At 37.4% G+C, this 23,625-nt stretch overlaps 1 long non-coding RNA gene across 2 annotated transcripts in view; it reads left to right on the forward strand.

Moving 5' to 3' along the window:
- Nucleotides 1-4,917: 4,917 nt before the first annotated feature.
- The window catches only part of LOC143434616 (uncharacterized), a 175,162-nt gene continuing 156,454 nt past the window's right edge, over nt 4,918-23,625 (forward strand). For both annotated transcript variants that reach the window (XR_013104238.1, XR_013104239.1), the window contains exon 1: nt 4,918-5,240. This is a non-coding gene — a long non-coding RNA (uncharacterized LOC143434616). The remainder of the gene's footprint in view (nt 5,241-23,625) is intronic.

Consider the following 23,625-nt stretch of genomic DNA (forward strand, 5'->3'; position numbering starts at 1 on the left):
CCTTCTGCAAAACCATTGGGGTATGTTAACTGCAAGGGCTGGGGACTTGACTGTGTTGAAGGTACAGCAGCAGATCTTTAATGGCAACAATCTTGGGATGTTATGAATACTGTTGGAAATGTCTCTGGAAAACAGTAAAAATTCAATTGTGGGAAGTTGGTTACAAGAAGAATTTGTGAAGGCACTCTGTTTCAAGGCATCTTGAAAACAGTTAATTAGAGTAAGCTTTAGTGTGGTAAAATTTTCATTGAAAAACCTCTACCTTTAAACATTCAGCTCAATTACTTTAGACATATATTTATTTATGTGTATATTTGCATGCAACCACTATCATAGGCCAGAGACCAAGCCTTTCTATTCTCAACATTTCTTTTAAAGTCACTTCAGAAACTCTGCCCTGTATAATATATACTATACAGGATATATTATATTGATCTTTATTTGCATATATCTGAATATGATACATTTATAATATATAATTATATATGTATATTATCTATATTATATATTATATGTGTTATCCATAGACTACATGTCTATATCTGTATATAAAATGATTTTTAAAAGCATAAAACTATGAGACATAGAACCTCCTTTATGTTGGCTTTCTACTGGGTATTAGCCTACCCTTAAGAATAGTTAGTTACCTCAATAAGACTCTGTTGCAGAGACTAAAATTTCATTTTCAGTGATTATCAATAGGAGATTGCATCTGTGTTTGTTAGGGATGGGGACATGTTTCACTTTTCTTTCATCTCTAGGACTGCATCTAGTCCAGATGGCCCTGTGCATGCTGCCTGAGACTCTGTGAGTTCACATGTGAATCAGTTCTGCTGTCTTTGGAAGGTACTGCTTCCTTGCGTCCTTCATCCCCTCTGGCTCTTAAGTTCTTTCTGCCTCCTCTTCGGTAGGCTTCCATGAACCCTGCAGGGAGGGTAGGTATCTTACTAAGGCCTCAATGTTTTGAGGTCTCATTCTCTATGTACTCTGGATGTGGGTTTCAATATTTGTTTACATATGCTGCAGGAAGAAGTTTCTCTGATGATGGCTGAGCAAAGTTCTCTTAGTGAGTACAAGAGTGCCATTGGGAGTTATTTTATTGCTATGTTCCTTTAGTAGAAAAGCAGTATTTTGTTTTCCCCTAGGTACATGGACTATTTAGTTTCAGGTTCTTGATCCCCTAAATGCATCAGGTATGTGGTCCATGTTATACAGTGGGCCTTAATTAGATGCTGGTTGTATACTCCCACAGTCTTGTGCCACCATTGCATTAGCATATCTTGATGGAAAGACACTATTGTAGATGTAAGGTTTTGTAGGTGGGTTGATGTTTGTTTCCTCTTTGGTAGCATTCAGAGTACCTTCCTGTACCAAAGACTTTAGCATGTAGGGATGAAAGCTTTAGGTAGGCATCAGATTGATTTCTTCATGTTCAATAAATTTTGTAGGTGTTGTCTTCAGCCAAGGAGCCTTGACGACAGTTTGTGGAGAGAAACCTATAGTCTTGACAACAGCCTGAGCTATTTGGGAGTTCCCCTAGGGAGCTCTTTGGCCAACAACTGAATTAGATGTAACCGTAGTACAGGAAGCCTCATTTGGTGAGATGTGTCCAGTTTGGGCTCTTTTTCCCCGCTACTTGATGATTTCACTTAGATCATTTTCATATATATATACTCTTTTGGATCTCCAGGCTACATGTCAAGTGGCCCTTAATTTTAAATGGTGTTTTTTGATTTTGCATAGTATTTGTTTATCAAAATGCTCCTTTTTATGTCAAGATGAATTACTAAACTTTCATTTCTCAGTTTGGACTTTACATATAAGATTACATATTTCATTTAAATATCGTGCTCTACAAATTGAAGGACATAAGCATTTATGTCACTGAAACAAATATACTCATTAAAAACAAAACCTCTCTATCTTATTACCCTTCTCCAACAAAAACTTCCACTAAGTAAGTACAATCTTAAATCTTCCAGGCAGTAAAATTCTTCAAGTAGATGATTATTGTAATCCTTGAATATCTTTCTTGTTTAAATTCCATTAACTTCATACATATATACATACATACATACATACATACATACATACACACACACACACACATTATAATGAGCAAAGTATATGATTTCAAGTGTTAACAACCTTTTCTGTAGTGGGAAGAAGCTGAGTAGTGGATTTTCCAATTGCCATGGTCAATATTCATGTATATGCCAGGATATATACAAAAATTCTAGAAAGCATTAGATTATTTTATTCTAACCTTTTTTTTTTTTAATTACTTGCCTATTTTTACGAGTTTAACATGATTACAGCTCTTGTGTTTTTTGGGCAATAGTTACTTATATGAATGTTATTAACGTTAATAATCAGATTACTGACTTTTTAAACAGTCAAATTAACACAAAGGGTGTTTGATTATTAAAAGATTCCACACAAGTAGATAGAATGTGGGTGAATAGAAATAGCGTTTGATTTGCTTCCTTCCTCATCACCACATTTCAGAAATCGAATAAAATAACATCTCACAAAATAACATTACATTAATAATCTGTGAAATATTCAGCAAGAAGTGATGGTGATATTAAGTTAAGATTTCTGACTAACACACACTTACACAGAATGATTCATTCACGAAACAAAATACCATGTTTGTCGATGCTGCAAGTATGAATCTACTGAAATTACTTTAAGCCATAAGTCTTTCTATCTTTCTGAAGAACTTATAGATCATTTTTATATTGAAAGAATTGGAAAGAAAAAAATAATCAAGAATTTTTTTTTAAATTTGAGACTAAGGATAATTCTGAGAATCTTTAGAAACTTAAATAAATGTGATTTATTTAGGTAAAGAGTATGGAAAGATTTCTGGAGCTGTTATTCCTAGATATTAGGACTTGTTGAAAGTTAGAACAATTCTAATATAGCTTTCAACAGCATCCTGGGGACTTGGTTATATTGTCTTCTTATACTCTATTTCTCTGCTTTTAGGTAGATCTGAAGACTCTTTACATTCCCTCATAATGGCAGTCTTTCAAGGAGAGGAATGGAGAGAAAAGGAAACAAAGATGTGTGTGTGTGTGTGTGTGTGTGTGTGTGTGTGTGTGTGTGTGTACATGTCCCCACTCTGAGAGAGCAAAGACTGAGAAAATATTTGATAGGAAAGAACACAGTTATAGATAAAATCATATAGGGGGAACACCAAGTTCTTATCAATGCCAAAGCTTACAAAGGATTCAAGGTAACTGGGTTACCGTGACACTGTGAAAGAGAAGGTTGCAAAAGAAAAGTGGGGAAGGATGCAATAATACATGGAATGTCCGATGGAAAAGAATAGTTAGTGCCATGGATTGTACTCTTACATTGGGAGGATGTCTCATGAAGATAGCATAAAAGCAGGACTGTTCTCTCTCTCTCTCTCTCTCTCTCTCTCTCTTTCTCTCTCTCTCTCTCTCTCTCTCTCTCTCTCTCTCTCTTTCACTGTGTGTGTGTCTGTGGGCATGTGATTTTCTCAGCATGTTTGTCAAGGCCACAAGACAACTTGTAGGAATCAGTTCTCTTCCTATTGAGATGAAACTCAGGTTGTCAGACTTGTCAGCAAGATTTACACATGGTACCATCTGGGTTGTCCATCAATGACATCTTTATATGCCTATTATCCATATTATGGAGCTGGAACATGACAGTTAGATGTTTGTGATGCATAGCAGTGACAGTATCATTCAGTCATCATTGTTCACTATCAGGTTAGCTAGAAACGCATTCAGTGAGTCAGCTGTGTTATTGAAAAGAAAGGAAATGAATAGCATTAGTGGCGACAGCAGAGTGAAGTCTGAATTGATTTGAACTATGGCAATGAGACAGGAGAACGTGGTGCTGGGGATGATGCATAAACTTTTCTCTTTGTTTTATAAAATTTTCTTCCAGACTTCTATTACTGTCAGCTAGAAAAAGCCTCAGCATGCTGACCTAGCCTGGCTCATAGCTTTCTATAACAAACAAACACAAAACCAAAGCTATATGGTTTTTTTTTTTCCCTGAAGGGAAGGGTGGGAGTAACAGAGAACAGGTAGCAACCGGTCAAGACACTCTTGTAACAACGTTAAAAATATTCAAGCAAGATTTTTGACACAGTTACTCTGAAATACAACAAAGTTCAAAGTTAAAATTGACTCAAGAAAATCAGTTCCATATCTGTGCCCAAAGGTGAAGGGTTAAAAATAACTAGAATGGCGACCACAAACATATGGCTTGATGTGAAGCAAGAGAAAGCGTGGGGGCAGGGTAGGACAATTGCTGAGGGAACAGAATAGCCAGGTGTCATTAATTTTAATAAATCCTCAGCATTCTCAGAGCATGATAAATTCCTATTGCTTTGGTTAGTAGGAATATAGAAAACTAAGAATAAATGAGTTTTTTTGATTTTGACAGCTTCTATTACAGTTTTAGGAAAGCTAACCATTGCTTTTCTTCTTTTGGGTTTTTGCTCAATATATTTTAAAGACAAGCTTTCAATGCTCACCTGTACAAATTTGTGAGTTTTTCTTTTTTTCTAAATGAGAATAGTCCTATTGAACACACAAACTACTTTTCAATAGTCTTTAACATTATGCGTTGTTCCGCTGAAGAGATTTAGTTCAGTAAGTGGCCCATTAACATTGTGTAGAAAAATAGCCTCATTTTTCTTTTCCTTTTTTTTTTCTCTGTGACTACTGATCCCCTTGTTAGACAACCCTGGAGTTTGTACTGATAGAGAGAGCACAGAACGCTTCATGGTAACTGCAGATCCCCGCCAATCCCAACACTCAGTCACCCAGCCTCCGCTCACAGCAGACATTGTTTACACAAGCACAATCAACAGAGTCAATTAAGAATATCCTAGAATAAATTATGATAAATTCCTTGCTTCGGGACAACTTAATGGATCGGACATGGACTATCTCCTTGAGAGTGAATTGATGAGCACTCTATCCAGGGAGCAATTTTGATGGAGCTTTGTGCAGCATTGCAACATTTGAAAGAGACCGCTTCAGTCACTTTTTGATTATGCAAACTTTGTGCTTTTGGAGTTTATAACAGCAACAACAACAATAACAATGGTCCTTTGTGGATCAAGGAATACAGTATTTATAGGGAGAGAGTGGCAAGATGTTGCCAGAAACATGATGCCTTCTGTGCTTTTCCTCCAACCAGAGTGACCCCGTGATCTGCGGAGTGAATCCGGCAGACCATGCCAGGTACGCAATTCCTAAAGTCTTTTTTCTCCCTATGGTGAGGGTGACTGGCTAATATCTTTGCAAATCTATCAAAGCAATTTTTTTTTCTGTATGCTCTTTCTTGGAATTTCACTTCCACATGTGAGACTGAATCGTCTGTATGGAATCCATGGTTCACCTTTGACTCCCAAATCTGTACCAGCAGCCCGCAGTGAACAAAACGGGAGCCTCAGATAGTCCCAGTTCATCCTTGCTTCCCTCTGCCTCTGACCCTTTTCACTTCCCATCACTTCAGTTTAACGATTTCCTTTTTCACTCTAATGCCTTTATCCATTTGATCAGGATTATGTTTCCCAAAGTCTACGGGCGCCAGCCACAGATGCGTTTTTCTTCTTGTTGAATCTTGAGATCATAGAGCAATGCTTTTTCTTATTCAGTTCTAAGCACCCCGAACTCTACTTGATGGGAGTCAATGTTGGTTTAGCATGCTGTGGTAGGAACACATAATATTCATTCGGTTTGGAAATGGCTGCCCTCGAAGAGCTGCTTTCAGGAGCTCAATGAGCAAGAAGTGTTTCTTTCTATGACTGGCCAGCTGTTTTTCACAACAGTGAACGATTTTGGTTCTGGACTCAGGCAAAATTGGGTTTCTATCTCTGTTATAGTCTGGGTTGAGAGACTGGGTCATCTGCTGATTTGGGGGTGAGCCCCTTCTTGTCTTTGACTCATATCTGTAGAATGGGATAAATAACAGTGACTTTGAGAAAAGGCTTGAAGTGTGAATGAGAATAATCAGGGTAAAGAATTCAGTGGTTAGTGAACACTCAAAAATTATTAAACGTAATGACTACTTTTCTGCTTTTAATCCATGATAACCACATCCTTCTGTTATCCACGTCCCCTTGAGCTGTTTCCAATAATTGTTAGCTGGTTATAAGGAAAATCTGGTACATAAAGGGGAATAGGATGGGGCAGGAATTTCTCGTGTGAAAGTGCTTTGTAAATTACAAGCTACTACATAAATATTACAGAAATGGGAATGTGTTTCCTTGTTCCATGTTGGTGGTAATACCCCAGCTTAAAATGTACATCATGAAATATGGCACCAGTGTTAAATAACAGGACTGGTTAATTTTGGCAGTGCCGGGATGGAGGTGGCAGGCAGACAAAGAAGGAACGCGATCTTCGGCTAATGCGATGGGGGTGACCTTTGGTTTGCAAACAACAAGAATGTAACTCACACAGGCTTTGTGACACTGATTTAACAAAGTTGGCTCAGATGTACTCTTGGAATAGCAGAAGAATTGGGCTCAGCACAGCTACTTAGATTGGGAGCGTGAAAACACTGCTTTCCTGAGTAAACCCAAGATGATCTTGCTGAAAACCAAGAGGAATGTAAGCTGTTCTGGTGAGCTTTTACATTTCACAGAGGACCCTCAGCAACCCTAGTATCATTCTACAGCAGCAAAACTAATCGCTACGTGCTTCAGACTTATTAGTCTTATGTATGCTTTTAGCATTTGCTTAAAGTCACTTATTAATTCTACTCTACAGGTCCGTGAGAGATGTTACGAAATTCACTGAACACCAGTAGATCACAGAGACTGAACCAAGTTTAACAGGGGAGGGGGGGGTTGACATTATGATGAAAACCTAGGTTTGTCTAAGTCCAGAGCCTTATTCTGTAAAGTAGTATGGCATTGTATTCAAGTTTGCTAACATTAATAATATTTCATGTATAAAAGCTCTAGTAATTTAAAACATTCTTAGGGTGGGAAAACCATTAGAAAATAATTAAAGCAGGGAAATAGCACATTAAAAGTTGCTCAGAAGCAAATGAAGACTGCATTCGACACTAACATGAACATCACAGGTTACAAATAGATGGAAAATGATCTAATTGCTAACATGGAATTTTTTTCACAACATAATAAAGTCCTAAGATCCAAATGCCGTTTCTCAAGGAGCCCCTGATCTTTCAGAGATTTTTACAGGTAATTAATAGTTGTGGATTGACATCAACAAATAAGCCATGGTGTTCAATGCAGAATACCACTATGGGGCTATTTTCTGAGAAGGAATGCACTATGAGACTTGGGCCTAGTTTGTGGCAGTGGCTCTTAAGCAGAGAACCATTTCAGTATACAATGCAAACTATGAATCAATTTATCTTACGGAGATAAATGTTCAAGCAAATCCTGCACAAATATTTTCTTAGACTGTATGAAGGTGTTTCCCAGATTTGATCTATCTAAGGTCTAATTCTCCATGTTTGAGAACAAGCTGGAGACCTCCAGAGTCCTAAGAAATATCTGTCTTAGCTAAGACCTGGTGATCAACTTGTTTCATTCACACATTTATCTATTTACTTATTCATTCATTTATTTGGCAAGTTATACTAATAATACCAGCATGGATAGCATTGTAATACAACATAGTGTGAACAGGAAAAGTAATTTATTCAGTGAGGTGCATTGTCTGTAAATCAGAATATTGCATGTTTCAAATTTGGAGAACTCAACATATACCAACTCCCCTTAGCAATAACATGGAAAGGAAAAGAGAAAACCCAGTGGACTGCATCAGACCCTGTACCACACACCTTACTTACATGTCTTAGTGACTGTTCTGTTGCTGTGAAGAAACACTGTGACCATGGCAACTCTTACAAGAAATCATTTAATTGGGGCTTGCTTACAGTTTCGGATGCTTAGTCCATTATCATCATGGTAGCATGGCAGCAGGCATGGCAAACATGGCGCAAAAGTCGTAGTTAAGAGTTAGATTCTGATCTTTAGGCAGAGGGACAGAGGGAGAGGAAGAGGGAGAGGTAGAGGGAGCGGAGGGGGAGTGGGAGAGGAGAGGAGAAAAGAGAGAGAGAGAGAGAGAGAGAGAGAGAGAGAGAGAGACAGAGACAGAGACAGAGACAGAGACAGAGAAACAGAGAGAGAGACAGAGAGAGAGAGACTGGGTCAAGCCAAACCCCAAAGGAATACTTCCTTCAACAAGGTCATACCTTCTAATCCTTCTAATTCTACCAAAGTGCTCCACTACCTGAAAGCTCATGACTGAGCTTTCACATATATGTGCCAATAGGGGCCATTCTTATTCAAACCCACACAGATACTTCCTCTTTAATTCCACCAGCAACTTTAGTAGAAATGTTTACACCATTTGCCAAGTAAACTGAGCTTAGTGGAATGTGAGTTACTTGCTTATGATGGCATGTGGCAAGGCCAGGATACAGATTCATTCAAGTTTATTTAAGCAACAGACCCAAGTCTAAATTCTTCATAGAGTTTTATGCAATGAGCTCATTTTACAAAGAAATTTTTTTATTATTTTAAGTCCATGAATGTTTTTGCTTGCATATATGTTTGTCCGCCATGTGTGTGAGGTGACTGCAGAGGACAAAAAGTGTTGGATCCCCAGGTAATGGAGTTACCCCTGATTGTAACCTACCATGTGGATGCTGGGAATTAAACCCAAGTTCTCTGGCAGAAAACACAGTACTCCTTACCACCTAGTCATCTCTCTAGTCCCAGAGCCATTTTTTTAAAAAAATTACTATACACTTTGGGGGTAACTACAAGAAAATCCGAGATACCAGGAAAGCAAGAGGCTCCCAGCACCCAACAGGGGTGACATTAGCTGAAATACCCGACAAAGGGGAGAGAGACCCTGTAGAGACCATATCCTGCCGGGCAGTGGTGGCGCACGCCTTTAATCCCAGCACTTGGGAGGCAGAGGCAGGCGGATTTCTGAGTTCGAGGCCAGCCTGGTCTACAGAGTGAGTTCCAGGACAGCCAGGGCTACACAGAGAAACCCTGTCTCGAAAAACAAAAAAACAAAAAAAAACAAAAAAAAACAAAAAAACAAAAAAACAAAAAAAACAAAAAAACAAAAAAAACAAAAAAAACAAAAAAACAAAAAAAACAAAAAAAACAAAAAAAAAAAAAAACAAAAAAAAAAAAACAAAAAAAAACAAAAAAACAAAAACAAAAACAAAAAAAGACCATATCCTGTATATCCTGTAGAGACTTGATGCCCCAAGTAGGGGAATGCTAAAGTAGTGAGGCAGGAGTAGGTGGGTGGGTGGGTGAGCTCCCTCATAGAAGCAGGGTGTAGGAGGGATGGGATAGGGGCTTTGTGGATGGAGAACCTGAAAGAGGGATAACATTTGAAATGTAAATAAAATAACCAATAAAAAATAAAAAAATACTACACACATTATGAAGAGACAGTTTGATCAAACAATTGAGCAGCAATAAAAGAAGTTTTGATTGAGTTTTATTTTATTACTATTTATAGTCACAAGATTAACATATAAATGAAGATTTTTATTTCTGAATCTATACTATAACTGAATTGGATTATCTTGCAGGCCTTTTGAACTTTAGACTGTGTGATAGACCCATTTAGATTATCAACATATTGATGACATTAAATAATTTGAAGGTAGATTAGTAGATTATATCTGAAAATACATAGTATTTTCCTCAATCTAAAGGAAAAGAGAGTTGTTTATATTATTCTATGCTATGGTATCACAAACTTTACAGACAAATGAAAGGCATTACATGGGTAATCAGTAAGTGCTACAAAGAATTTGCTAATTGAGAGTTTATCATTTAATAAAAGTTCATTTAAGTAAAAGCATGCATTTAACTACTTTCTGGCCAGAAATATCAATAAGAACATAATGTAGTTGTTTCCAAGTAGAAGGCTCAAACCAAATAAGAATGATAAGTTTTAAAAGGGCCTTTGCTCATTTTTATCTCTTTATTAATGAAAAGAATAAATGTCAGAGTCAAAATAGCCCCCATATTTACCATCTAGTTAGTGACTTTGGTGAAGTCTAAAGCAGTTCTACTCTTCTGGCAGGGCACATTGGGGGCTCTTTCTTTAGTTTTAGGGCCCTCCTCTCCTAAGCTAGCCCCCTGCCCCATTTAATTAAAGGTTGTCATACACATTTATCTTTCATCTCAGAAACAATTACCATACTGAAAATGTGACTTTCATCTTGCCACTCCTCTGCATTTGTTCCGTGGCATTACTGCCTGTGAAATACAACTTTAATTTTTAATTAAATTTAATTAAATTTTAATTATTTTAATATTTTTAATTTAATTTAGTTTAATATTTTGCATTTAATCCCCATGCAACTCATGGGGATTAAACTCTAATTCTATTTTTATTTATTTATTTATTTATTTATTTATTTATTCTATTAAATTCTAATTCTAGTTTTATTTCTCAGGTCTAACTTGTTTTGCTTCCCCTTTGCAGTTCTAGTTTCGCACAACCTTTAAAACCTGAGGGTCACACTTTTTCATTCAGAATTGGCCCTAGCTAGAGGAGCACTCTGCCTTTCTTTAGTTACTTTCAAGATTTTATGAATATGAGTCCCAGAATAAGGTGGTTATCACAAGGCCTGGTGCTACGGAGAAAGTAAATATGAATTCCCCACTTCAAACACATTCTTCCTTTCCACATCTTTCTCACTGTGCTGTTGGACAGAAGGAACCCAGGAGGTGCTTTTGTTGTTTTATAGTGGGTGGATGTAGTCAGTCAATTTCCAGAACTAAGACTCTTTGCAAATCCATCTTCTGTTCCAGCGTCTTTCTATCTTCCCACTTCTTCATCCCACTGGTCTGGGACCTAATGTCTCCACAAGGTCAGTTTCAATCCTGATTATATCCATGCATCTGGGTAGCCCCACACCACCTCCCATCCCTATGAACTCTATCTGATTTTCATGCATTCGCACTTGACCTTACGTTTCTTTTGCTTTCATGAAGTGTTCATTTGCTCAATCTTCTCAACTTGAGAGTTTCATTCTTCTTCATCTTTTCAGCAAATTTTCACATGGAGGACAAATCAATCTCAGAACGTTTGCAGACTCTGATGTGTGTACTAATTCTGAAGTAGATTGTTACAATTTTGGTCTCCTACAATAGGTACTAAAGTTTTCTGGGTCTTTTAAAATCTTGTCTACCTGGTTGGTACTTATTAAACCCCTACAGGTATCACTTACACTGCAGGGAACGAGGATGTGAACACATGTCCTACACGATACATAGATATGAATTAACATTGCTGAGGCATTATTCTCACTGTTTTCCTGTAATTACAGCTTATTGGGGTTTCCTAGATACACAAACAAGAAACTTACTAGTTTTGCTTATAAAAACACAGACAATGGTATGGCTTTCATCAAACAGAGCTAGGCAACATAAAATGTAGACTATTTAGATATCCCATTTAGGGCTGAGATCTCTCTAGTGACCCTGCAGAAGGGGAGAGAGAAATATTATAAGAGCTGGTTAGTGGAGAAAATGGCTGTGACATTCAGACTTCTGAACTTGACATGGCTATCACATGTATGGTTCATACCTGTTGTGGCTATACCTGATAAGACCTACACAAGGTCATCCACTCAAAATTCTGCCATCAGTGGGGAGATGATATCTAGGACACATCTCTTACTGAGGAGTTATAGGCAGTTGGTAGTTGCTGGGGGGAGGAAGATTCATTCTCTTTTGAATGTGTGACCACATATGGTAGATTTTGTTTGTTCCACTGGATGGCCTCATTAGGAATACTAATTTACTAATCTGTGTTAATGGGCTATCAAAAAGAGGGAGAGAGAGAGGAGGAGAGACATAAAGTTGGGAGGAGATGAGGTTGGGAGGATTTGGGTAAGGCTAGGGGAAGCTTAGTGAGTGGTAATGAGGTTTGTATGTATGTATATCATATCATATATGATATGTTTCATTATATGATATATGGAATGTTCAAGAATATATGAAAATTAAGGATTGGAGAGATGACTCAGTGATTAAGGAACCGAGTTCACTTCCCAGCACCCACATGGAGCAGCTAATAACTGCTGTGACTCCAGAACCAGAGGACCCAATGCTATCTTCTGGTGTCCATGAGCAACTACCCTTAAATATACATAACACTCCCCACCCCCTCCACATACATGTATTTAAAAATAAATCTTAAAACAATAATGAAACATACCTTTCTAACTGATTCCAATATCCTTTTTGCTCTTCCTTCTTCTGTGACTCTAAGTTAGGTAGAGTTACAAAGAGGAAGGCAGTTTTTCCTAGTCATTCTCTCACCCCTATCTGTGATATTTGGGGCCTGAAAAGATTTATTCTACAACCTTGTAGTGAACTGAGTATTTTTTTCACCTCCCAATACAAGTTTTCAAAGGCCAGGTTCTCACATGCTAGTACGGGTTGGGGGGATGCATTTGGGAAGTAAATAAATCGTGAGTGGGTCATTCACAAGTAGAATGAATGGAATTACTGCCTTACAAGAGAGATGTTTGTTTTCATGCTCTCTGTCCACCAAATGAGAACACAGAAGACAACCTTCACCAAACCTAGCTATGCTGCCATCTCAGTCTTAGCTTTCAGCAATAGAATTTCAGAAATAGAATTTCATTATTTAAATCTTCACTATAGAATTCTATTTTTTTACAGTAGCCCAAACTAATGATGACACAATTTGTTTCTTTTATTGGATTTCCAAGTTAAAAATCATGACTTGAGAGAACTGATGAAATAAATATATATTTGCTATATGGTCTGAGATGCTGGAAACATCAAGAGCTATTCTTAATTTGTTCTTGTGGGAGACTGTCTCTGTGGAATAGCTAAGAAAAGATTAAGGAGCTTGAAGAAAAGCTATGTATTACCAAAATAAACTACAACCCACATTTTTAAGGGAATGATAATTGTTGCTTGATTATTCCTAAACTACCTATATTGAAGTCATGTTTGCATGCACTTTAGGTTTGCCTCAAACGTGCCCAGGATGGTTCTGAACTCATGGTCCTGCCTCTGTTTTCAGTGTGCAGAAATTACAGGCATGCAACACCTTGCCTAGCTAACATTTTCTTTCCCATGTTTTTTAGAAAGAATTACACAGATCACTTCCTCCTCTCTGACCATTCAGTAACACTATTGCATTTTTTTCTGTTACTATCTTTATAAAAACAGCTGGATTTTTAATTAATATTTTACTTGTATAAACTATGCTATTGACATTGTTGTCAGGTTTTTAATCCATGCATTTGGTCACATGCAATGACTCAAATGTGACTTTGGTGGGTAGTCATGATTAAGAAGATCATAGCCTGAGACCATGCCTTCCGTGGGGAAAATGATCACATAACAAAATATATGGTGTTTACAATTGCAAGTCAGTCCAAACAAATAGCAGCTTTTTAGGTTTTTAGAGGTTCATAGTCTTGTGGTGTATCTTACAGAAGAGAGCCAAAAGACAGTCCATTCTCATTTATGAAGATGTAAAATTAGGCTCACACGTGCTTCTTGTTGCTTTCCCTCACACAGAACTTGTTACATTACGAAAAGTCAAAACTAAATGGAGTAGCCATGAATGTAAGGTGGAACCTCACAAGCAGAGAAGTCGTTCTTTGTGGACAGTTTGCCAAAGTCAAATTGTGAAGTTTATTTTTAGAGGAGAGGCGATTATCCCCTCTACATGCCTTTTCAGTCTGCTCCATATTAGACAAATGAAGGGTGAGTTAGTGCAACTTGACTTTAAAACAAAACTCGACTTTTATGAGGACATTAGAGTATGGCACTTCTGTGCCAACTGCTGACATCTATTTATAAAGAAGTTGTCTTTGACCTTCATACTGTAGACCAATAAAACACCAAGTTACATCATTCTAGAGAGTTGTAATCTGCATTATGCTCTTGACAGGGAAAATAAGTGACTATTCAAATATCTGTTGAATCAGACTGTCACACTGTTGAGTTGTATTTCCAGAAACATTCACTGGGGTCTTTTCATGGTGCTGCTAGAACTAGTTAAATATGATTTCTTATATTAGTAAGTTGTTGGGTGTTTAGTCTGCTGTGCAGAAAACTGAGTTGGTTTTACGATGATATACAAACTATTAAACTTCCAAAACTATATTCTAGTTACTAAGCAAAGAAAGCCTTAGGTACATATAATGTGTTATCCAAACTAAATTGTTGTTGTGGTTTTTTTTTCTTTTTTTTAGAAATAGACTTGGAAAATGAAAGAAATCGGTGTTAATTATGGTACAATCTTGATAAATTTTAAAATTTCTTATCTCAGGAGTTTTATATCTTAGGATGTTCAAAATGCTGCTTCCAAATAGTAGAATGATATTTGGCAGCTATGAATAGGTCTCAGTGAATAAAGTGGATGCTGTGTAAACACAGAACCTGAGTTTGATGCTCAGAACTTATGCAAAAACGTAAAATGCTAGGTGTGGTGTCACATGCTTAGATTTCGAGTGTTAGGTTGGGGGGCAGAGAGAGGCAGATCCACGGCCAACTGTTGAGTTGCAGGCTGGCAACATGTTTCAAACAGAAAAAAAAAAGGTGGTAAAAGCCACCTGAAGAACGACCACTTAGAGTTTTTTTCAGCTTCCACATACACATGAATGCACTTGCATACAGAGTGCACACACTTAGGCACATGCACACAAACTCTCTCTCTCTCTCTCTCTCTCTCTCTCTCTCTCTCTCTCTCTCACACACACACACACACACACACACACCACACACACACACACCCACCCACACCCACCCACACACGCGCGCACGCGCGCACACACACACACAGAGAGAGAGAGAGAGAGAGAGAGAGAGAGAGAGAACACGATTGCCACAAACTTTTGTTTTTGCTATGTGATTTTAAAAACTATCTGTGCCTAACCTTGCAAAGAACCAGGGTGAAGGGAAGCCTACCCTCTCAGAAGAGAAGGGGAATGGTGATGAAGAGATCCTGGGAGGTGGGACTGGGAGGTGGGGACAGTGATCAGGATTTAAAATGAATACATATTAAATTAATTAATGGGGCAAAATTATCTTCACATAACTACTGGTTCATAAAGAAATAGTGGTTTTTTTTTTTTAAAGAACTAAGACATTATTTGATTGAAAAGTGTTGTAATTACCTTTTTCATTCAAAGAATCTGCTCCAAGTTGTAGGACTGTTTTCATGTTCAGAAATCAGTCCATTATAAAGTTAGACGCTAGGTGGCAATAGAAATCCCCCTAAACTGGGCATGTCTTCACACTGAAATAGTTTATCTCTGATTGACTTCATTAGTTTCGTAGAGAAATTAGAAGCAGGAAGTGTTATTTTCATTGTGTGTCTCTCAGTATGATTGCCTTTTTCCTTTTAAAGAATTGCATTTCAGTGAAAGAAAACATTTCATCTATTTGTCACAAGACTTAGAAAATAACTTCAGCATTATGTATGTGTGTGTGTGTGTGTGTGTGTGTGTGTGTGTACTTGGAATATCTTTATTTCATTATGAGCAGATATCGACATGTATGTTTATAAATGCTAATCAATGAATCTTCATTTTATCATACAAAGTTGAGCTGGACACTTTGGTATACACATGTAAATGTAAACCATTAAGTTTGTAAGACATCCTGATGTGATGGTTTGCTTGTGCTTTAGCACTACATTTCTGATAATGTGAAGATTTTTTCTTGAAGCAGTGAGTTAACAGTGAGTTGTTTTTCAACAAACTTTTCTTAAAATCTGACAACTGAGAAGAGAAATATTCAGAGCATAAATAAATAAATAAAATAAATTTAAAATAACAGTACTTGTTAAAAGTATCTTCCCAGTCTCTGCTGAAATTTGTTCAAATTGCTACATCAATGGCTTTCATGGAGAAAGAAAGGCAGAATTCCTTTCTTATTGTCAAGGACAATAAATATACCTGGTTGGCTGCCTATTCTGTTTTAATAATATTAATATTAATGTTGAGCCACACACAAAAGATAAACCACCAGTTTGTTTGTTTTGGGGGATGAGTTTAAAGAGCTAAACGTGGTATATAGGGGTCTATGTGCCTTAAGCTACTAGTTAGTTTCAAATATGCTATTCTTGATTAATTAATGAATATTTTCCCCTACATCACTTGAAGTTAGTTGAGTTGAAAGGAGAGTTACTGGTGAAATTATAACATATATTTTGGCCAAAATAACAACAGGTCTTAGAAGTCACTTTCCTAACTCTCTGCTGCTAGTATTAATTGATCACTCATGAGGCCAATATTCAAAATATTGTGTTCTCATTTCATCATGATGAAAATTCATTTCAGATCAAAAAGTCTAAAGATCCACTTAAATATATGATTCTATAATTCTTGATTGGATGCTGAATTTAAAAACAAAGCCACAAGTCATTGATGAAGGACTCTGGTTAAATAAGAATTTCTTGGGGGATGTGACAGCATGATGATTTTGAAGCAAGGTGTTCTCATTCTTGGGAAAGAACTAAGGAGTTCTATCTACTGCAGGGAAGTTTCAAATATGTCACCAGAATCTCTCTCTCTCTCTCTCTCTCTCTCTCTCTCTCTCTCTCTCTCTCTCTCCCTCCCTCCCTCCCTCTCATATATCTCAGAAGACTAAGAGAGAGAGATTGAAAGACAGAAAAAGGAAGATGATAAATAAAGCAAAATATTTAAAAATTGGTGCCCCAAGGTATGTTGGTATTAGCTATATAGTATGCCTATATGTTTGTTATTTTTCAAACTAAAAATCTAAGAGAAAAAAAGTCAATCGTTTCATCTCTTGAAATCCACCACAGAAAATAACCCGTTGCTACTCTTACTCACTTGAAATGAATCTACCACTTTCTCTAGATGTTCTGTCGGTCGATTATTCTCTTAATGTATTCCCTTGGTTTCTTTAGGAATGATGATTTTGTCTTTTAGATAAGAATTATACTTGTTTCTTGAATGGATTGTAGTCGTGCACAAGGAAAGATTCTGCTATTTTACAAGCAATGCCAGTCATTTCTACCATAATCCTAGCTATGCTGAGCTGAGCAATCTCTCAGGCTGAGCCATCCACTCTCACTGTAAATCGAAACTATGATTCTGAAATCGAACTTTCTAGTCCAAAGCAGAGTTTTGGGCTCCTACAAAGCGTGTTGTTTTATCCCGAGTTATCAGCTAAAGTGTTTGCTCATCGCATGGATCTTTGTAACAACTTCAATGTCAATAAACAACTTAAAACATTCACTTTAAAAACATGGAACATTGATGCCGAGTCTTTTAGGAGGTCAAATAAATGACAGAAGCCACTAAGTTTGCCACATTTATACAAAGCAAACAAATGCCATTTGCTGTTTGGTATGTCACCTCATTCAATAAAAGAAGGCAACACACAGTAAAAGAAAATAATTATGATACGAATGGCTTGAAAAGCAGGAAATTGTATGTATTGTTGCATTAGCACAGTGCTGGAGCATAAAAATATTTAAATGTTTCAGCCTTTGCACACATTAATAGAAATTCAGTGTCTGTTATCTGCCATGGGTCTTCTGGATGGAATTACAAAAATAAAAAAATACATTTTAGCCTTTCTTCTTTGAGCTTGCAGCAAATGCTTTAGAGAAACGTATTTCACTACTCATTTGATCATCATATTTCTACAAGTTTAGTAATTTAAAACATCACATTGTCATATAAATATATTAATGTTTGGAGTCATATAAAAACCGGCTTCTAAACACGTCAACATTTAGAGTCATTTGACTTAAGTAAAACAAGCTTTGGTGGGGTGGGGGCAGCACTAAGCCGCCCATATCAAAAGCTGGTATGCGTACACTTTAATGACTACGTTTATTTATTTATTTATTTTTGTATTCCACTTTTTAGAAATTGAAGAAGTTCCCCTTCTTTCAAAGTACTATTAAATAGTTAGATTCTGAATGCGGAAAGAAGTGTCTACCTAGTTACGGGTTTGATATACCAGAGGACAGCATTTTAGAAGCTAAAAGCGTATCTCTGTTTTACATATCAGGTGCACAGATTCTGATGGTAATAGGATACAAATGAAATATTAAAGGCAATTACATGATGGATGCAGCAGGAAGTGATTTTCAGTGCACACTTTCATTCACATTTAACAGATGATATCGAAAGCTGTCCAGTAAGAAACTTGCATATTTTAGAAGCCACAAGTCAATCCTGAGTCGTAACACTTACTCTTTAAGATGGTTTCGTAATGCATAAGAAAGGAGGAGAAAGGGGACAATTGTTATGTTCTCTCAGGAGTGGAGGCAGTTTTGATTTATAGGCGGCTGTTTGCCAAGGACACGGGGGGAGGTTGTAATTTGTCCCTTCCCAATGAAAAGACAAACCTAAAATTCCAAGGGACGGAAGTGTAATTTTTCGATTTTTCTAGAATCTAGAATCTAGATAGTGAAACTATGTGTTAGAGGAGATACTGCGAGATTTTGGTTTTGCTTTCTTCTGCTTTTAGGCAGGATAATGTCTGTCTTTGGTGGTTTATCAGTTTTTGGACCGTGATCCCCACGCCCAGTATCCCCTTAGTGCAATGGCTGCTTCCTGCCCAGTTTGCTGCCACATCACAAGTTGCCCCTCACCTATGGTGCATGGCAGCCGGACAGGGCAAGTGAGTGGGGTTTATTGCTGCTCCTGCATGTGGGGCTGCCTCACTTTATTCTGAGAGATATCCTGCAGAACTCTAGTCAGTTTAGGAGAATCTGAGATCAAGTCTCAGTTCTAGCCTCTGTTTTGATGAGTGAATTTGTTTTCAGGGCTTCAGAAGTTCAGTGGATTGTTGAGAGTCAGCTTGTTTGGCCAAGAAATACCATTTGAATTTTTCCTTTTGTAGCTTTGACCTCGGGATCTCCATATGGGCCACACGATCCCTGCCAATACGATATATGTTTTTCTGCTTGCAGAGCAAAAGCAAACTTTCCTACGTATCAGGCAAAAATAGAAACAGGAAGACTTTGAAAACCGTTTAGCTTGCTTATTAGAAGTCGCAACTCGTTGCCAACTGTCTATTTTGAAATGCTCGAGGAGATGAAAGGCCATGATTACAGATAAGGGAACAGAATGGGGAAATTGTAGCTTGGGGTACCTTTTGAAGAGTGTAGTTCGGAATTAACGGCGCCATTTTTAGCGTTTCATTTTCTCATTTCAGGCTCTCCTTTGTTTCCAGGCTCACCCTTCTTGCCAGTCAGCATTTATTGTGCATTTACTATGTGAATAGTTATGTCATATTCTATGCATAAGCCTTGTAAACCAGCAATCTGATTTTCCCTAATGGTCTGCAGTACCAAAGTTTATTTTCAAAATACATTCTTACTATAGACTCTTTCCCATGGAACAAAACTATTTCTACACATTCAACCAGTTTGATTAGGGCTAAAACAAGAAGCAGATTTCACTGACAAAGACTTAATAAACCACTTTTTGGGGAGAGACAGCTATTTGTTTATTTTGGGACAGGGTCTCAGTATGTAGCTCTGGTTGGCCTAGACTCACTGAGCTTCCCTTTTGTGTGCGTGTGTGTATGTGTGTATGTTTTAAATGTGAGTGGTGACACGAATTCATGCCACAATACACACACATGGAAGTCAGAGGACAGTGTTTAGGAGTCAGATCTCACCTTTCACTGTGGTTTGAACTCAGGTCGTCACACCTGTGTGGCAACTGCCTGTACCCCAAGTCACCATAGTGACCTGAAAGTACAATTTATTAACTGACCAAAGGTCCCTGAGACTTCCTAGGTCTCTCTGTGCCCACTCATTGCTTGGTTATTCCATTCTCTTTTGTCATTATCAATCGGATCTGGAGGGAAGTGCACTTTTAATTTAATTTAATTTAATTTAATTTAATTATTCAAATGAATCATCCTACCAGTGCTTTTCCAGCTCGCCAAGATGAACATCTACCTGAGTCTACTGCTCTTTCCACAGCCTGTTAAACCACACAAAGCACCCCTCACCTAGATGAAGTCTGAACACGCAGCTATAGTTGCAAGCTTGTGACTCAACAGAAACAAAGATTATGATCAACTATCAGGCTGGTGATTTTGTACTGTGAACCTATTGTGGCCTTTTGGTAACCGTGGAATGCATGAGTTGTATATGAGGTGTTTAAGAAAAAATATCCATATATATTATCTTTCAGGGTTGAAGGCCCTATGCTGGCTGAAAGAAGCTTGGATTTTAGATTTCTCTACATTACTGGTTTGGAACACCTCCCCTTCCCTCATTGAAAAAAATCAATGGTTTAGTTCCTTATATTTTATCTTTTCTTTTACTTTAAATATTTTAAAAATATTGGTCTGTTTAATTCACAATTGTTTTGTCTCATGCCACATCAAAAGAGAGATTAGGGAGGGTAGGCCCTATGTTTATAATGGAGATTTTTCTTTTGTTATCATCTCTCTGGCTAATTTAGACATTTAGTTCTCATTTCCTTTTGTAAAATGTCCTCAGTCTTATCCTGGTACCCCGTACTGTCTTTCCTCTTGCACTCCCAGTTTTAAGTTAGTGCACTTAAAAATCTCTTCGTGCGTAGCATCCGATTATCTGCTTGTCTGACGTTAGATCCGGGTCTCATCATCTCTCGGCCAATGAACATTTTCATGTTTCAAATGGGAACAAAAACGAGTTGTAGAAAGTAAATGCTAGAAAACGGAAGTAAAATCCTGACATTTTTGTCAGTGGAGATTCTAAGCCAACGTACAGCTTTTGCGTCTTGTTCGGGAAACCCTCAGCACTTCGGGAACCTGTCTATGACTCAAATGAACCACAAAACTCCGCAGGGCCGATGTGCAGGCATCCTTTTGAAAGCAGTAGACAGACAGCCTGCTGCCAGAGCAACGAGTTTTGATAATATTAAAGAATGAGTCACAAAGTGATTTTTTAAATCAGGATTATAAAAGTAGCATGATCCAGATTGCAGGATGAGAGAAATATTTTTAAAAAGGATATATTTATAAAATATTTATAAAAAAGATATAATTTCACTTTTCATACCCTTTTTATTTTATTTATTAGCATTATATTAGTTCTTAAATGGGAGAGAGTATTATAATTTTTTTTGCTATACTTTTTCCCTTCTGTTTCACTGGGAACTGTCTGTGGTTTCATGTTGAAAACATTTGTAATAAAAACAAACCTAATATCTAATTTTAAGTAAAATGAAATTAAAATCAAAGAGGGGAATCTAATACACATCTTGGCTAAATACAGATTTGCTTCTTATATACTTTCAAGTCTAAATTTTCTTTCCTTTTTCTGGAGTGGTGTTTAATTTTATCTCTTTATAGTGTGTTTCGATTTTACAAAGATTGTGTTTCAAGATCATTGTTCCTGATTATATTCTAATTAGTAAAATTCAATTAAAGTTGGGGATACTAAAAATTGACTTTCATGAGCTTTAAATTTTGGTTTTATATGAGAGGGAGGGTGGTGGAGGAGAAAGGAGAAATGAGGAAGAGAGGAAGGAGGAGGAGGAAGAGAAGGAGGAAGAGAAGGAATAAAAGGAAGACGAGAGAGAGAGAGAGAGAGAGAGAGAGAGAGAGAGAGAGAGAGAGAGACTATGAGAACCATTATAGGTTCTTCCTTAATAAAGGAACAGGTCTGGTCCTCTCTGTAGCAAGGACATAAAGTTGTTTTATTTGTCTTGTGTCCCTCCAAGACTCCACTGCTGTTGAGAATGTTGCATATGATTGATATCATCAGCATCCTTGAGCAAGAAATGCAGGCAGGCACATGGAGCTCATGTCCAAAGTGTGCAACCTAAGACGGGCTTGCAGACAGAAGTGCAGTGAGTGATCAAGAATTAATTCTCTGGTCGGCATGGAGAAGGTTGTGCCACTTGCAACTTGGCTGCTGCATGACCTTGGAATACCGTTGTCTCTTTTGATCCCTTATAAGGTCTCAAAGGTCTTTTACCATTTGATAAAGTATCTAGAGAGTATGGATAACAAGCATGTTCTATAGAAGGCTTATATCATAAAGTGAGAGAGAGAGAGTAGAAAAGATGACACTGAATAGAAATAATGGCTTGGATTTATTTTAATGGAGGTCTACTGTAAAATTTTAAAATAATAAAACTTTCAGACCCAGAAAGCATATCATGTCATTTAGATTTTTGACTTTTTTCTTCCTAGCTGTTGACTAGAGACACACTGTGGCCAAATGGGGTAGACTATACTTCAGTTCATAAGTAGAGACTCAAGGAAAAACGTTACAGCATTTTACTTCAATGGTAGCAGTAAGTAAAGCTCCATGTACAAGTGGAGAACGACTTGAAAGGAAAGGCTTTGTTTCCATGGTGACAGAGGTTGGGAGCAAGCTTGTTGGAATCAAGCTAAAGTGAATTTTTCCAGACATCACCCTGAATACAAGAACCACAAAGGTGCTTCTGAATGGAACACACTGATCGCAGAGTTTTGCTTTCCAATTAATTTTCCTGTTCGCTAAGGTGACGCACGATGTTAGTGTGCAGACTTCCCATCACAAGGGACTGCATTCGCTCCTTTCCAAGCACAGACTGACTGAAAGTTAGCAAATAATTTAGCAGTAATTGTTTACCACCCACACAGAAGTCACTAAAGTTTTCAACCCTGGGAAATTTTTTTATTAATTTAAGAATTTTCTAGAGACATGAAAGTACTGATAAGACCTTCCGGACACTTGTGTAGGCAATCCCTGGTACCTACAAGCTTCTGGCCACTTTCCAAATTACCATTAGTACCTATCTCTTAAGTTTGAAGATCTGCTTCCTCGGCACACTGCTTCAGTACAGGTACCTCTGACATGAAAGATCAGCAGACTGTGTCAAGTCCTAACACCTCGATATTACCTTCTGTGATAACCGGTCAACTTGGGGTACGAGTTTTACTTCTATCTCTAAAGAAAAACACTAAATCATGTAAGAATAGCAGAGCATGGTAGGAACTGTTTTCAGAGAGGAAATATATTTTTATGAAGTCAGTCTGGTCTTAATATTTGTCTTTGAAAGCACTTCCCACAAATGTGATTTGCCGAAAAGCTCTATGGCTAGCTGGCAGAAACTTACTTATTTTAGTTAACATGCAAGATGCAAACCAGCCACTCTCAGGACAGGAAAAGTTGGTTTTTAAAAAATCCACATTCTAATTATCAATGTGGTAGTGTTCAAGCCTTAAAATTAGAGCCTAGCTGGACTAACCTATTGATGCCTAATCATTTCCCAAAACAATGCCACACGAAGGTGAATCCCATCGCTAACCACTGAACATGCATGAAGGGATTAATCAGTTAATGGCATCTTAATGTTTTGGTCAGTGAAAGCACCTACTATTTGTTGCTTTGTGTTATAACTTATAAGCGAAAATGACCAAAGTTAGCAAGGAAACTCCTTAAAGGAAAATGCTGAAAACATTTCTTAAAAACACAGAGTAAAAGCTGTCATTTTCAAAAGAGAGTGACACTTGGCAAACAAAACAAAACAAAACAAAACAAAACAAAACAAACAAAACCTCACTCTTGTGGTGTGTTTGCTATGTTTAATTCTGGTACTCTTTTTTTTTTCTTCCTTAACAAA

This window comes from Arvicanthis niloticus, chromosome 16 (genome assembly GCF_011762505.2).
Source record: "Arvicanthis niloticus isolate mArvNil1 chromosome 16, mArvNil1.pat.X, whole genome shotgun sequence".
NCBI classification, from domain to species: domain Eukaryota; kingdom Metazoa; phylum Chordata; class Mammalia; order Rodentia; family Muridae; genus Arvicanthis; species Arvicanthis niloticus.